At 39.6% G+C, this 12,843-nt stretch overlaps 1 long non-coding RNA gene across 6 annotated transcripts; it reads right to left on the bottom strand.

The window, feature by feature from the left end:
- Nucleotides 1-2,985: 2,985 nt before the first annotated feature.
- Nucleotides 2,986-12,287, bottom strand: LOC126736517 (uncharacterized). 6 transcript variants are annotated; one of them, XR_007660684.1, is made up of 4 exons: nt 12,208-12,287; nt 11,712-11,843; nt 10,824-10,981; nt 2,986-3,268 (listed from the first exon to the last, which is right to left on the bottom strand). It is a non-coding gene; the product is annotated as an uncharacterized LOC126736517 (long non-coding RNA). The 6 variants fall into 6 exon arrangements; XR_007660683.1 differs by lacking the exon at nt 2,986-3,268 and adding an exon at nt 5,906-6,188; XR_007660689.1 differs by lacking the exon at nt 2,986-3,268 and adding an exon at nt 8,459-8,741.
- Nucleotides 12,288-12,843: the final 556 nt, after the last annotated feature.

Below are 12,843 nucleotides of genomic sequence, written 5' to 3'. Positions count from 1 at the left end.
AAAATGGGCTCCAAAAATGCGATATCTCAGCCACTATCAGAGCTACGACCTTGCGGATGGTCTTGTTGGATTCAGAAAGATGAAACTAAGACAAAACCGTTGGAATTTTCCAGATCGGTCCGGTAGAAGCCGAGATATCGACCTCCAAAGTTTGGGTTTTTTCGTTTTTCGGGTGTACCACCCCGTATCGATTTTTCTCACCAAAAATTTTTTTTTTCGAAATCGAACTAACTATACCAGCGTCTTCTTTAGACCACCTACATTACGAAAATACCGGGTTATAACGAGATTCGAGCAGAACTAACTGAATGACAGCACTTTGAAAATTGGGAAAAAGTCATTTTTTGACCTCGTTTTTGAGGCCAAAAATGGGCTCCAAAAATGCGATATCTCAGCCACTATTAGAGCTACGACCTTGCGGATGGTCTTGTTGGATTCAGAAAGATGAAACTAAGACAAAACCGTTGGAATTTTCCAGATCGGTCCGGTAGAAGCCGAGATATCGACCTCCAAAGTTTGGGTTTTTTCGTTTTACGGGTATACCCCCCCGTATCGATTTTTCTCACCAAAAATTTTTTTTTTCGAAATCGAACTAACTATACCAGCGTCTTCTTTAGACCACCTACATTACGAAAATTCCGGGTTATAACAAGATTCGAGCAGAACTAACTGACTGACAGCACTTTGATAATTGGGAAAAAGTCATTTTTCGACCTCGTTTTTGAGGCCAAAAATGGGCTCCAAAAATGCAATATCTTAGCTACTATCAGAGCTACGACCCTGCAAATGGTCTCGTTGGATTCAGAAAGACGAAACTAAGACAAAACCGTTGGAATTTTCCACATCGGTCCGGTAGAAGCCGAGATATCGACCTCCAAAGTTTGGGTTTTTTCGTTTTTCGGGTATACCCCCCCGTATCGATTTTTCTCACCAAAAATTTCTTTTTTCGAAATCGAACTAACTATACCAGCGTCTTCTTTAGACCACCTACATTACGAAAATACCGGGTTATAACGAGATTCGAGCAGAACTAACTGAATGACAGCACTTTGAAAATTGGGAAAAAGTCATTTTTTGACCTCGTTTTTGAGGCCAAAAATGGGCTCCAAAAATGCGATATCTCAGCCACTATTAGAGCTACGACCTTGCGGATAGTCTCGTTGGATTCAGAAAGACGAAACTAAGACAAAACTGTTGGAATTTTCCAGATCGGTCCGGTAGAAGCCGAGATATCGACCTCCAAAGTTTGGGTTTTTTCGTTTTTCGGGTATACCCCCCCGTATCGATTTTTTTCACAAAATTTTGTTTTTTTTTGAAATCGAACTAACTTTACCAGCGTCTTCTTTAGACCACCTACATTACGAAAATACCGGTTTATAACAAGATTCGAGCAGAACTAACTGACTGACAGCACTTTGAAAATTGGGAAAAAGTCATTTTTTGACCTCATTTTTGAGGCCAAAAATGGGCTCCAAAAATGCGATATCTCAGCCACTATTAGAGCTACGACCTTGCGGATAGTCTCGTTGGATTCAGAAAGACGAAACTAAGACAAAACCGTTGGAATTTTCCAGATCGGACTGGTAGAAGCCGAGATATCGACCTCCAAAATTTGGGATTTTTCGTTTTTCGGGTATACCCCTCCGTATCGATTTTTCTCACCAAAAAATTTTTTTTCGAAATCGAACTAACTATACCAGCGTCTTCTCTAGACCACCTACATTACTAAAATACCATGTTATAACGAGATTCGAGCAGAACTAACTGAATCACAGCACTATGAAAATTCGGAAAAAGTCATTTTTCGACCTCGTTTTTGAAGCCAAAAATGGGCTCCAAAAATGCAATATCTTAGCTACTATCAGAGCTATGACCCTGCAAATGGTCTCGTTAGATTTAGAAAGACGAAACTAAGACAAAACCGTTGGAATTTTCCAGATCGGACTGGTAGAAGCCGAGATATCGACCTCCAAAGTTTGGGATTTTTCGTTTTTCGGGTATACCCCCCCGTATCGATTTTTTTCACAAAATTTTGTTTTTTTTGAAATCGAACTAACTATACCAGCGTCTTCTTTAGACCACCTACATTACGAAAATACCGGGTTATAACAAGATTCGAGCAGAACTAACTGACTGACAGCACTTTGATAATTGGGAAAAAGTCATTTTTCGACCTCGTTTTTGAGGCCAAAAATGGGCTCCAAAAATGAAATATCTTAGCTACTATCAGAGCTACGACCCTGCAAATGGTCTCGTTGGATTTAGAAAGACGAAACTAAGACAAAACCGTTGGAATTTTCCAGATCGGACTGGTAGAAGCCGAGATATCGACCTCCAAAATTTGGGATTTTTCCTTTTTCGGGTATACCCCCCCGTATCGATTTTTCTCACCAAAAAATTTTTTTTCGAAATCGAACTAACTATACCAGCGTCTTCTTTAGACCACCTACATTACGAAAATACCGGGTTATAACGAGATTCGAGCTGAACTAACTGAATGACAGCACTTTGAAAATTGGGAAAAAGTCATTTTTTGACCTCGTTTTTGAGGCCAAAAATGGGCTCCAAAAATGCGATATCTCAGCTACTATCAGAGCTACGACCTTGCGGATGGTCTTGTTGGATTCAGAAAGACGAAACTAAGACAAAACCGTTGGAATTTTCCAGATCGGTCCCGTAGAAGCCGAGATATCGACCTCCAAAGTTTGGGTTTTTTCGTTTTTCGGGTATACCCCCCCGTATCGATTTTTTTCACAAAATTTTGTTTTTTTTAAAATCGAACTAACTATACCAGCGTCTTCTTTAGACCACCTACATTACGAAAATACCATGTTATAACGAGATTCGAGCAGAACTAACTGAATGACAGCACTTTGATAATTGGGAAAAAGTCATTTTTCGACCTCGTTTTTGAGGCCAAAAATGGGCTCCAAAAATGCAATATCTTAGCTACTATCTTAGCTATGACCTTGCGGATGGTCTCGTTGGATTCAGAAAGACGAAACTAAGACAAAACCGTTGGAATTTTCCAGATCGGACTGGTAGAAGCCGAGATACCGACCTCCAAAGTTTGGGTTTTTTCGTTTTTCGGGTATACCCCCCCGTATCGATTTTTTTCACAAAATTTTGTTTTTTTTGAAATCGAACTAACTATACCAGCGTCTTCTTTAGACCACCTACATTACGAAAATACCGGGTTATAACGAGATTCGAGCAGAACTAACTGAATGACAGCACTTTAAATATTGGGAAAAAGTCATTTTTCGACCTCGTTTTTGAGGCCAAAAATGGGCTCCAAAAATGCAATATCTTAGCTACTATCTTAGCTATGACCTTGCGGATGGTCTCGTTGGATTCAGAAAGACGAAACTAAGACAAAACCGTTGGAATTTTCCAGATCGGACTGGTAGAAGCCGAGATATCGACCTCCAAAGTTTGGGATTTTTCGTTTTTCGGGTATACCCCCCCCGTATCGATTTTTCTCACCAAAAAATTTTTTTTCGAAATCGAACTAACTATACCAGCGTCTTCTCTAGACCACCTACATTACTAAAATACCATGTTATAACGAGATTCGAGCAGAACTAACTGAATGACAGCACTTTGATAATTGGGAAAAAGTCATTTTTCGACCTCGTTTTTGAGGCCAAAAATGGGCTCCAAAAATGCAATATCTTAGCTACTATCAGAGCTACGACCCTGCAAATGGTCTCGTTGGATTCAGAAAGACGAAACTAAGACAAAACCGTTGGAATTTTCCACATCGGTCCGGTAGAAGCCGAGATATCGACCTCCAAAGTTTGGGTTTTTTCGTTTTTCGGGTATACCCCCCCGTATCGATTTTTCTCACCAAAAATTTCTTTTTTCGAAATCGAACTAACTATACCAGCGTCTTCTTTAGACCACCTACATTACGAAAATACCGGGTTATAACGAGATTCGAGCAGAACTAACTGAATGACAGCACTTTGAAAATTGGGAAAAAGTCATTTTTTGACCTCGTTTTTGAGGCCAAAAATGGGCTCCAAAAATGCGATATCTCAGCCACTATTAGAGCTACGACCTTGCGGATAGTCTCGTTGGATTCAGAAAGACGAAACTAAGACAAAACTGTTGGAATTTTCCAGATCGGTCCGGTAGAAGCCGAGATATCGACCTCCAAAGTTTGGGTTTTTTCGTTTTTCGGGTATACCCCCCCGTATCGATTTTTTTCACAAAATTTTGTTTTTTTTTGAAATCGAACTAACTTTACCAGCGTCTTCTTTAGACCACCTACATTACGAAAATACCGGTTTATAACAAGATTCGAGCAGAACTAACTGACTGACAGCACTTTGAAAATTGGGAAAAAGTCATTTTTTGACCTCATTTTTGAGGCCAAAAATGGGCTCCAAAAATGCGATATCTCAGCCACTATTAGAGCTACGACCTTGCGGATAGTCTCGTTGGATTCAGAAAGACGAAACTAAGACAAAACCGTTGGAATTTTCCAGATCGGACTGGTAGAAGCCGAGATATCGACCTCCAAAATTTGGGATTTTTCGTTTTTTCGGGTATACCCCTCCGTATCGATTTTTCTCACCAAAAAATTTTTTTTCGAAATCGAACTAACTATACCAGCGTCTTCTCTAGACCACCTACATTACTAAAATACCATGTTATAACGAGATTCGAGCAGAACTAACTGAATCACAGCACTATGAAAATTCGGAAAAAGTCATTTTTCGACCTCGTTTTTGAAGCCAAAAATGGGCTCCAAAAATGCAATATCTTAGCTACTATCAGAGCTATGACCCTGCAAATGGTCTCGTTAGATTTAGAAAGACGAAACTAAGACAAAACCGTTGGAATTTTCCAGATCGGACTGGTAGAAGCCGAGATATCGACCTCCAAAGTTTGGGATTTTTCGTTTTTCGGGTATACCCCCCCGTATCGATTTTTTTCACAAAATTTTGTTTTTTTTGAAATCGAACTAACTATACCAGCGTCTTCTTTAGACCACCTACATTACGAAAATACCGGGTTATAACAAGATTCGAGCAGAACTAACTGACTGACAGCACTTTGATAATTGGGAAAAAGTCATTTTTCGACCTCGTTTTTGAGGCCAAAAATGGGCTCCAAAAATGAAATATCTTAGCTACTATCAGAGCTACGACCCTGCAAATGGTCTCGTTGGATTTAGAAAGACGAAACTAAGACAAAACCGTTGGAATTTTCCAGATCGGACTGGTAGAAGCCGAGATATCGACCTCCAAAATTTGGGATTTTTCCTTTTTCGGGTATACCCCCCCGTATCGATTTTTCTCACCAAAAAATTTTTTTTCGAAATCGAACTAACTATACCAGCGTCTTCTTTAGACCACCTACATTACGAAAATACCGGGTTATAACGAGATTCGAGCTGAACTAACTGAATGACAGCACTTTGAAAATTGGGAAAAAGTCATTTTTTGACCTCGTTTTTGAGGCCAAAAATGGGCTCCAAAAATGCGATATCTCAGCTACTATCAGAGCTACGACCTTGCGGATGGTCTTGTTGGATTCAGAAAGACGAAACTAAGACAAAACCGTTGGAATTTTCCAGATCGGTCCCGTAGAAGCCGAGATATCGACCTCCAAAGTTTGGGTTTTTTCGTTTTTCGGGTATACCCCCCCGTATCGATTTTTTTCACAAAATTTTGTTTTTTTTAAAATCGAACTAACTATACCAGCGTCTTCTTTAGACCACCTACATTACGAAAATACCATGTTATAACGAGATTCGAGCAGAACTAACTGAATGACAGCACTTTGATAATTGGGAAAAAGTCATTTTTCGACCTCGTTTTTGAGGCCAAAAATGGGCTCCAAAAATGCAATATCTTAGCTACTATCTTAGCTATGACCTTGCGGATGGTCTCGTTGGATTCAGAAAGACGAAACTAAGACAAAACCGTTGGAATTTTCCAGATCGGACTGGTAGAAGCCGAGATACCGACCTCCAAAGTTTGGGTTTTTTCGTTTTTCGGGTATACCCCCCCGTATCGATTTTTTTCACAAAATTTTGTTTTTTTTGAAATCGAACTAACTATACCAGCGTCTTCTTTAGACCACCTACATTACGAAAATACCGGGTTATAACGAGATTCGAGCAGAACTAACTGAATGACAGCACTTTAAATATTGGGAAAAAGTCATTTTTCGACCTCGTTTTTGAGGCCAAAAATGGGCTCCAAAAATGCAATATCTTAGCTACTATCTTAGCTATGACCTTGCGGATGGTCTCGTTGGATTCAGAAAGACGAAACTAAGACAAAACCGTTGGAATTTTCCAGATCGGACTGGTAGAAGCCGAGATATCGACCTCCAAAGTTTGGGATTTTTCGTTTTTCGGGTATACCCCCCCCGTATCGATTTTTCTCACCAAAAAATTTTTTTTCGAAATCGAACTAACTATACCAGCGTCTTCTCTAGACCACCTACATTACTAAAATACCATGTTATAACGAGATTCGAGCAGAACTAACTGAATGACAGCACTTTGATAATTGGGAAAAAGTCATTTTTCGACCTCGTTTTTGAGGCCAAAAATGGGCTCCAAAAATGCAATATCTTAGCTACTATCAGAGCTACGACCCTGCAAATGGTCTCGTTGGATTTAGAAAGACGAAACTAAGATAAAACCGTTGGAATTTTTCAGATCGGACTGGTAGAAGCCGAGATATCGACCTCCAAAGTTTGGGATTTTTCGTTTTTCGGGTATACCCCCCCGTATCGATTTTTCTCACCAAAAAATTTTTTTTCGAAATCGAACTAACTATACCAGCGTCTTCTCTAGACCACCTACATTACGAAAATACCATGTTATAACGAGATTCGAGCAGAACTAACTGAATGACAGCACTTTGATAATTGGGAAAAAGTCATTTTTCGACCTCGTTTTTGAGGCCAAAAATGGGCTCCAAAAATGCAATATCTTAGCTACTATCAGAGCTACGACCCTGCAAATGGTCTCGTTAGATTTAGAAAGACAAAACTAAGACAAAACCGTTGAAATTTTCCAGATCGGACTGGTAGAAGCCGAGATATCGACCTCCAAAGTTTGGGATTTTTCGTTTTTCGGGTATACCCCCCCCGTATCGATTTTTCTCACCAAAAAATTTTTTTTCGAAATCGAACTAACTATACCAGCGTCTTCTCTAGACCACCTACATTACTAAAATACCATGTTATAACGAGATTCGAGCAGAACTAACTGAATCACAGCACTATGAAAATTCGGAAAAAGTCATTTTTCGACCTCGTTTTTGAAGCCAAAAATGGGCTCCAAAAATGCAATATCTTAGCTACTATCAGAGCTATGACCCTGCAAATGGTCTCGTTAGATTTAGAAAGACGAAACTAAGACAAAACCGTTGGAATTTTCCAGATCGGACTGGTAGAAGCCGAGATATCGACCTCCAAAGTTTGGGATTTTTCGTTTTTCGGGTATACCCCCCCGTATCGATTTTTTTCACAAAATTTTGTTTTTTTTGAAATCGAACTAACTATACCAGCGTCTTCTTTAGACCACCTACATTACGAAAATACCGGGTTATAACAAGATTCGAGCAGAACTAACTGACTGACAGCACTTTGATAATTGGGAAAAAGTCATTTTTCGACCTCGTTTTTGAGGCCAAAAATGGGCTCCAAAAATGAAATATCTTAGCTACTATCAGAGCTACGACCCTGCAAATGGTCTCGTTGGATTTAGAAAGACGAAACTAAGACAAAACCGTTGGAATTTTCCAGATCGGACTGGTAGAAGCCGAGATATCGACCTCCAAAATTTGGGATTTTTCCTTTTTCGGGTATACCCCCCCGTATCGATTTTTCTCACCAAAAAATTTTTTTTCGAAATCGAACTAACTATACCAGCGTCTTCTTTAGACCACCTACATTACGAAAATACCGGGTTATAACGAGATTCGAGCTGAACTAACTGAATGACAGCACTTTGAAAATTGGGAAAAAGTCATTTTTTGACCTCGTTTTTGAGGCCAAAAATGGGCTCCAAAAATGCGATATCTCAGCTACTATCAGAGCTACGACCTTGCGGATGGTCTTGTTGGATTCAGAAAGACGAAACTAAGACAAAACCGTTGGAATTTTCCAGATCGGTCCCGTAGAAGCCGAGATATCGACCTCCAAAGTTTGGGTTTTTTCGTTTTTCGGGTATACCCCCCCGTATCGATTTTTTTCACAAAATTTTGTTTTTTTTAAAATCGAACTAACTATACCAGCGTCTTCTTTAGACCACCTACATTACGAAAATACCATGTTATAACGAGATTCGAGCAGAACTAACTGAATGACAGCACTTTGATAATTGGGAAAAAGTCATTTTTCGACCTCGTTTTTGAGGCCAAAAATGGGCTCCAAAAATGCAATATCTTAGCTACTATCTTAGCTATGACCTTGCGGATGGTCTCGTTGGATTCAGAAAGACGAAACTAAGACAAAACCGTTGGAATTTTCCAGATCGGACTGGTAGAAGCCGAGATACCGACCTCCAAAGTTTGGGTTTTTTCGTTTTTCGGGTATACCCCCCCGTATCGATTTTTTTCACAAAATTTTGTTTTTTTTGAAATCGAACTAACTATACCAGCGTCTTCTTTAGACCACCTACATTACGAAAATACCGGGTTATAACGAGATTCGAGCAGAACTAACTGAATGACAGCACTTTAAATATTGGGAAAAAGTCATTTTTCGACCTCGTTTTTGAGGCCAAAAATGGGCTCCAAAAATGCAATATCTTAGCTACTATCTTAGCTATGACCTTGCGGATGGTCTCGTTGGATTCAGAAAGACGAAACTAAGACAAAACCGTTGGAATTTTCCAGATCGGACTGGTAGAAGCCGAGATATCGACCTCCAAAGTTTGGGATTTTTCGTTTTTCGGGTATACCCCCCCCGTATCGATTTTTCTCACCAAAAAATTTTTTTTCGAAATCGAACTAACTATACCAGCGTCTTCTCTAGACCACCTACATTACTAAAATACCATGTTATAACGAGATTCGAGCAGAACTAACTGAATGACAGCACTTTGATAATTGGGAAAAAGTCATTTTTCGACCTCGTTTTTGAGGCCAAAAATGGGCTCCAAAAATGCAATATCTTAGCTACTATCAGAGCTACGACCCTGCAAATGGTCTCGTTGGATTTAGAAAGACGAAACTAAGATAAAACCGTTGGAATTTTTCAGATCGGACTGGTAGAAGCCGAGATATCGACCTCCAAAGTTTGGGATTTTTCGTTTTTCGGGTATACCCCCCCGTATCGATTTTTCTCACCAAAAAATTTTTTTTCGAAATCGAACTAACTATACCAGCGTCTTCTCTAGACCACCTACATTACGAAAATACCATGTTATAACGAGATTCGAGCAGAACTAACTGAATGACAGCACTTTGATAATTGGGAAAAAGTCATTTTTCGACCTCGTTTTTGAGGCCAAAAATGGGCTCCAAAAATGCAATATCTTAGCTACTATCAGAGCTACGACCCTGCAAATGGTCTCGTTGGATTTAGAAAGACGAAACTAAGACAAAACCGTTGGAATTTTTCAGATCGGACTGGTAGAAGCCGAGATATCGACCTCCAAAGTTTGGGTTTTTTCGTTTTTCGGGTATACCCCCCCGTATCGATTTTTTTCACAAAATTTTGTTTTTTTCTAAATCGAACTAACTATACCAGCGTCTTCTTTAGACCACCTACATTACGAAAATACCGGGTTATAACGAGATTCGAGCAGAACTAACTGAATGACAGCACTTTAAATATTGGGAAAAAGTCATTTTTCGACCTCGTTTTTGAGGCCAAAAATGGGCTCCAAAACTGGTAGAAGCCGAGATATCGACCTCCAAAGTTTGGGATTTTTCGTTTTTTGGGTATACCCCCCCGTATCGATTTTTTTCACAAATTTTTTTTTGTTTGAAATCGAACTAACTATACCAGCGTCTTCTTTAGACCACCTACATTACGAAAATACCGGGTTATAACAAGATTTGAGCAGAACTAACTGACTGACAGCACTTTGATAATTGGGAAAAAGTCATTTTCGACTTCGTTTTTGAGGCCAAAAATGGGCTCCAAAAATGCAATATCTTAGCTACTATCAGAGCTACGACCTTGCGGATGGTCTTGTTGGATTCAGAAAGACGAAACTAAGACAAAACCGTTGGAATTTTCCAGATCGGACTGGTAGAAGCCGAGATATCGACCTCCAAAGTTTGGGATTTTTCGTTTTTCGGGTATACCCCCCCGTATCGATTTTTTTCACAAATTTTTTTTTTTTTGAAATCGAACTAACTATACCAGCGTCTTCTTTAGACCACCTACATTACGAAAATACCGGGTTATAACAAGATTTGAGCAGAACTAACTGACTGACAGCACTTTGATAATTGGGAAAAAGTCATTTTTCGACCTCGTTTTTGAGGCCAAAAATGGGCTCCAAAAATGCAATATCTTAGCTACTATCAGAGCTACGACCCTGCAAATGGTCTCGTTGGATTTAGAAAGACGAAACTAAGACAAAACCGTTGGAATTTTCCAGATCGGACTGGTAGAAGCCGAGATATCGACCTCCAAAGTTTGGGTTTTTTCGTTTTTCGGGTATACTTCCCCGTATCGATTTTTCTCACCAAAAAATTTTTTTTTGAAATCGAACTAACTATACTAGCGTCTTCTCTAGACCACCTACATTACGAAAATACCATGTTATAACGAGATTCGAGTAGAACTAACTGAATGACAGCACTATGAAAATTCGGAAAAAGTCATTTTTCGACCTCGTTTTTGAGGCCAAAAATGGGCTCCAAAAATGCAATATCTTAGCTACTATCAGAGCTACGACCCTGCAAATGGTCTCGTTGGATTTAGAAAGACGAAACTAAGACAAAACCGTTGGAATTTTCCAGATCGGACTGGTAGAAGCCGAGATATCGACCTCCAAAGTTTGGGTTTTTTCGATTTTCGGGTATACCCCCCCGTATCGATTTTTTTCACAAAATTTTGTTTTTTTCTAAATCGAACTAACTATACCAGTGTCTTCTTTAGACCACCTACATTACGAAAATACCGGGTTATAACAAGATTCGAGCAGAACTAACTGAATGACAGCACTTTGATAATTGGGAAAAAGTCATTTTTCGACCTCGTTTTTGAGGCCAAAAATGGGCTCCAAAAATGCAATATCTTAGCTACTATCAGAGCTACGACCCTGCAAATGGTCTCGTTGGATTCAGAAAGACGAAACTAAGACAAAACCGTTGGAATTTTCCACATCGGTCCGGTAGAAGCCGAGATATCGACCTCCAAAGTTTGGGTTTTTTCGTTTTTCGGGTATACCCCCCCGTATCGATTTTTCTCACCAAAAATTTCTTTTTTCGAAATCGAACTAACTATACCAGCGTCTTCTTTAGACCACCTACATTACGAAAATACCGGGTTATAACGAGATTCGAGCAGAACTAACTGAATGACAGCACTTTGAAAATTGGGAAAAAGTCATTTTTTGACCTCATTTTTGAGGCCAAAAATGGGCTCCAAAAATGCGATATCTCAGCCACTATCAGAGCTACGACCTTGCGGATGGTCTCGTTGGATTCAGAAAGACGAAACTAAGACAAAACCGTTGGAATTTTCCAGATCAGTCCGGTAGAAGCCGAGATATCGACCTCCAAAGTTTGGGTTTTTTCGTTTTTCGGGTATACCCCCCTGTATCGATTTTTTTCACAAAATTTTGTTTTTTTTGAAATCGAACTAACTATACCAGCGTCTTCTTTAGACCACCTACATTACGAAAATACCTGGTTATAACGAGATTCGAGCAGAACTAACTGAATGACAGCACTTTAAATATTGGGAAAAAGTCATTTTTCGACCTCGTTTTTGAGGCCAAAAATGGGCTCCAAAAATGCGATATCTCAGCCACTATCAGAGCTACGACCTTGCGGATGGTCTCGTTGGATTCAGAAAGACGAAACTAAGACAAAACCGTTGGAATTTTCCAGATCAGTCCGGTAAAAGCCGAGATATCGACCTCCAAAGTTTGGGATTTTTGGTTTTTCGGGTATACCCCCCCGTATCGATTTTTCTCACCAAAAAAATTTTTTTCGAAATCGAACTAACTATACCAGCGTCTTTTCTAGACCACCTACATTACGAAAATACCATGTTATAACGAGATTCGAGCAGAACTAACTGAATGACAGCACTATGAAAATTCGGAAAAAGTCATTTTTCGACCTCGTTTTTGAGGCCAAAAATGGGCTCCAAAAATGCAATATCTTAGCTACTATCAGAGCTACGACCCTGCAAATGATCTCGTTGGATTCAGAAAGACAAAACTAAGACAAAACTGTTGAAATTTTCCAGATCGGACAGTTAGAAGCCGAGATATCGACCTCCAAAATTTGTTTTTTTTGCGTTTTTCGGGTATACCCCCCCCCCCCGTATTGATTTTTTTCACAAAATTTTGTTTTTTTTTGGAATCGAACTAACCTTACCAGCGTCTTCTTTAGACCACCTACATTACGAAAATACCGGGTTATAACGAGATTCGAGCAGAACTAACTGAATGACAGCACTTTGAAAATTCGGGAAGTCATTTTTCGACCTCGTTTTTGAGGCCAAAAATGGGCTCCAAAAAGGCGATATCTCAGCCACTATCAGAGCTACGACCTTGCGGATGGTCTCGTTGGAATCAGAAAGACCGTAGAAGTTAGTAGAAGCCGAGATATCGACCACCAAAGTTTGGGTTTTTTGGTTTTTCGGGTATACCCCCCCGTACCGTCGCCAACGTCTACC

The sequence above is a fragment of the Anthonomus grandis genome, chromosome 1 (assembly GCF_022605725.1).
Source record: "Anthonomus grandis grandis chromosome 1, icAntGran1.3, whole genome shotgun sequence".
NCBI lineage: Eukaryota > Metazoa > Arthropoda > Insecta > Coleoptera > Curculionidae > Anthonomus > Anthonomus grandis.
This window is presented reverse-complemented; position numbering and strand designations above follow the sequence as displayed.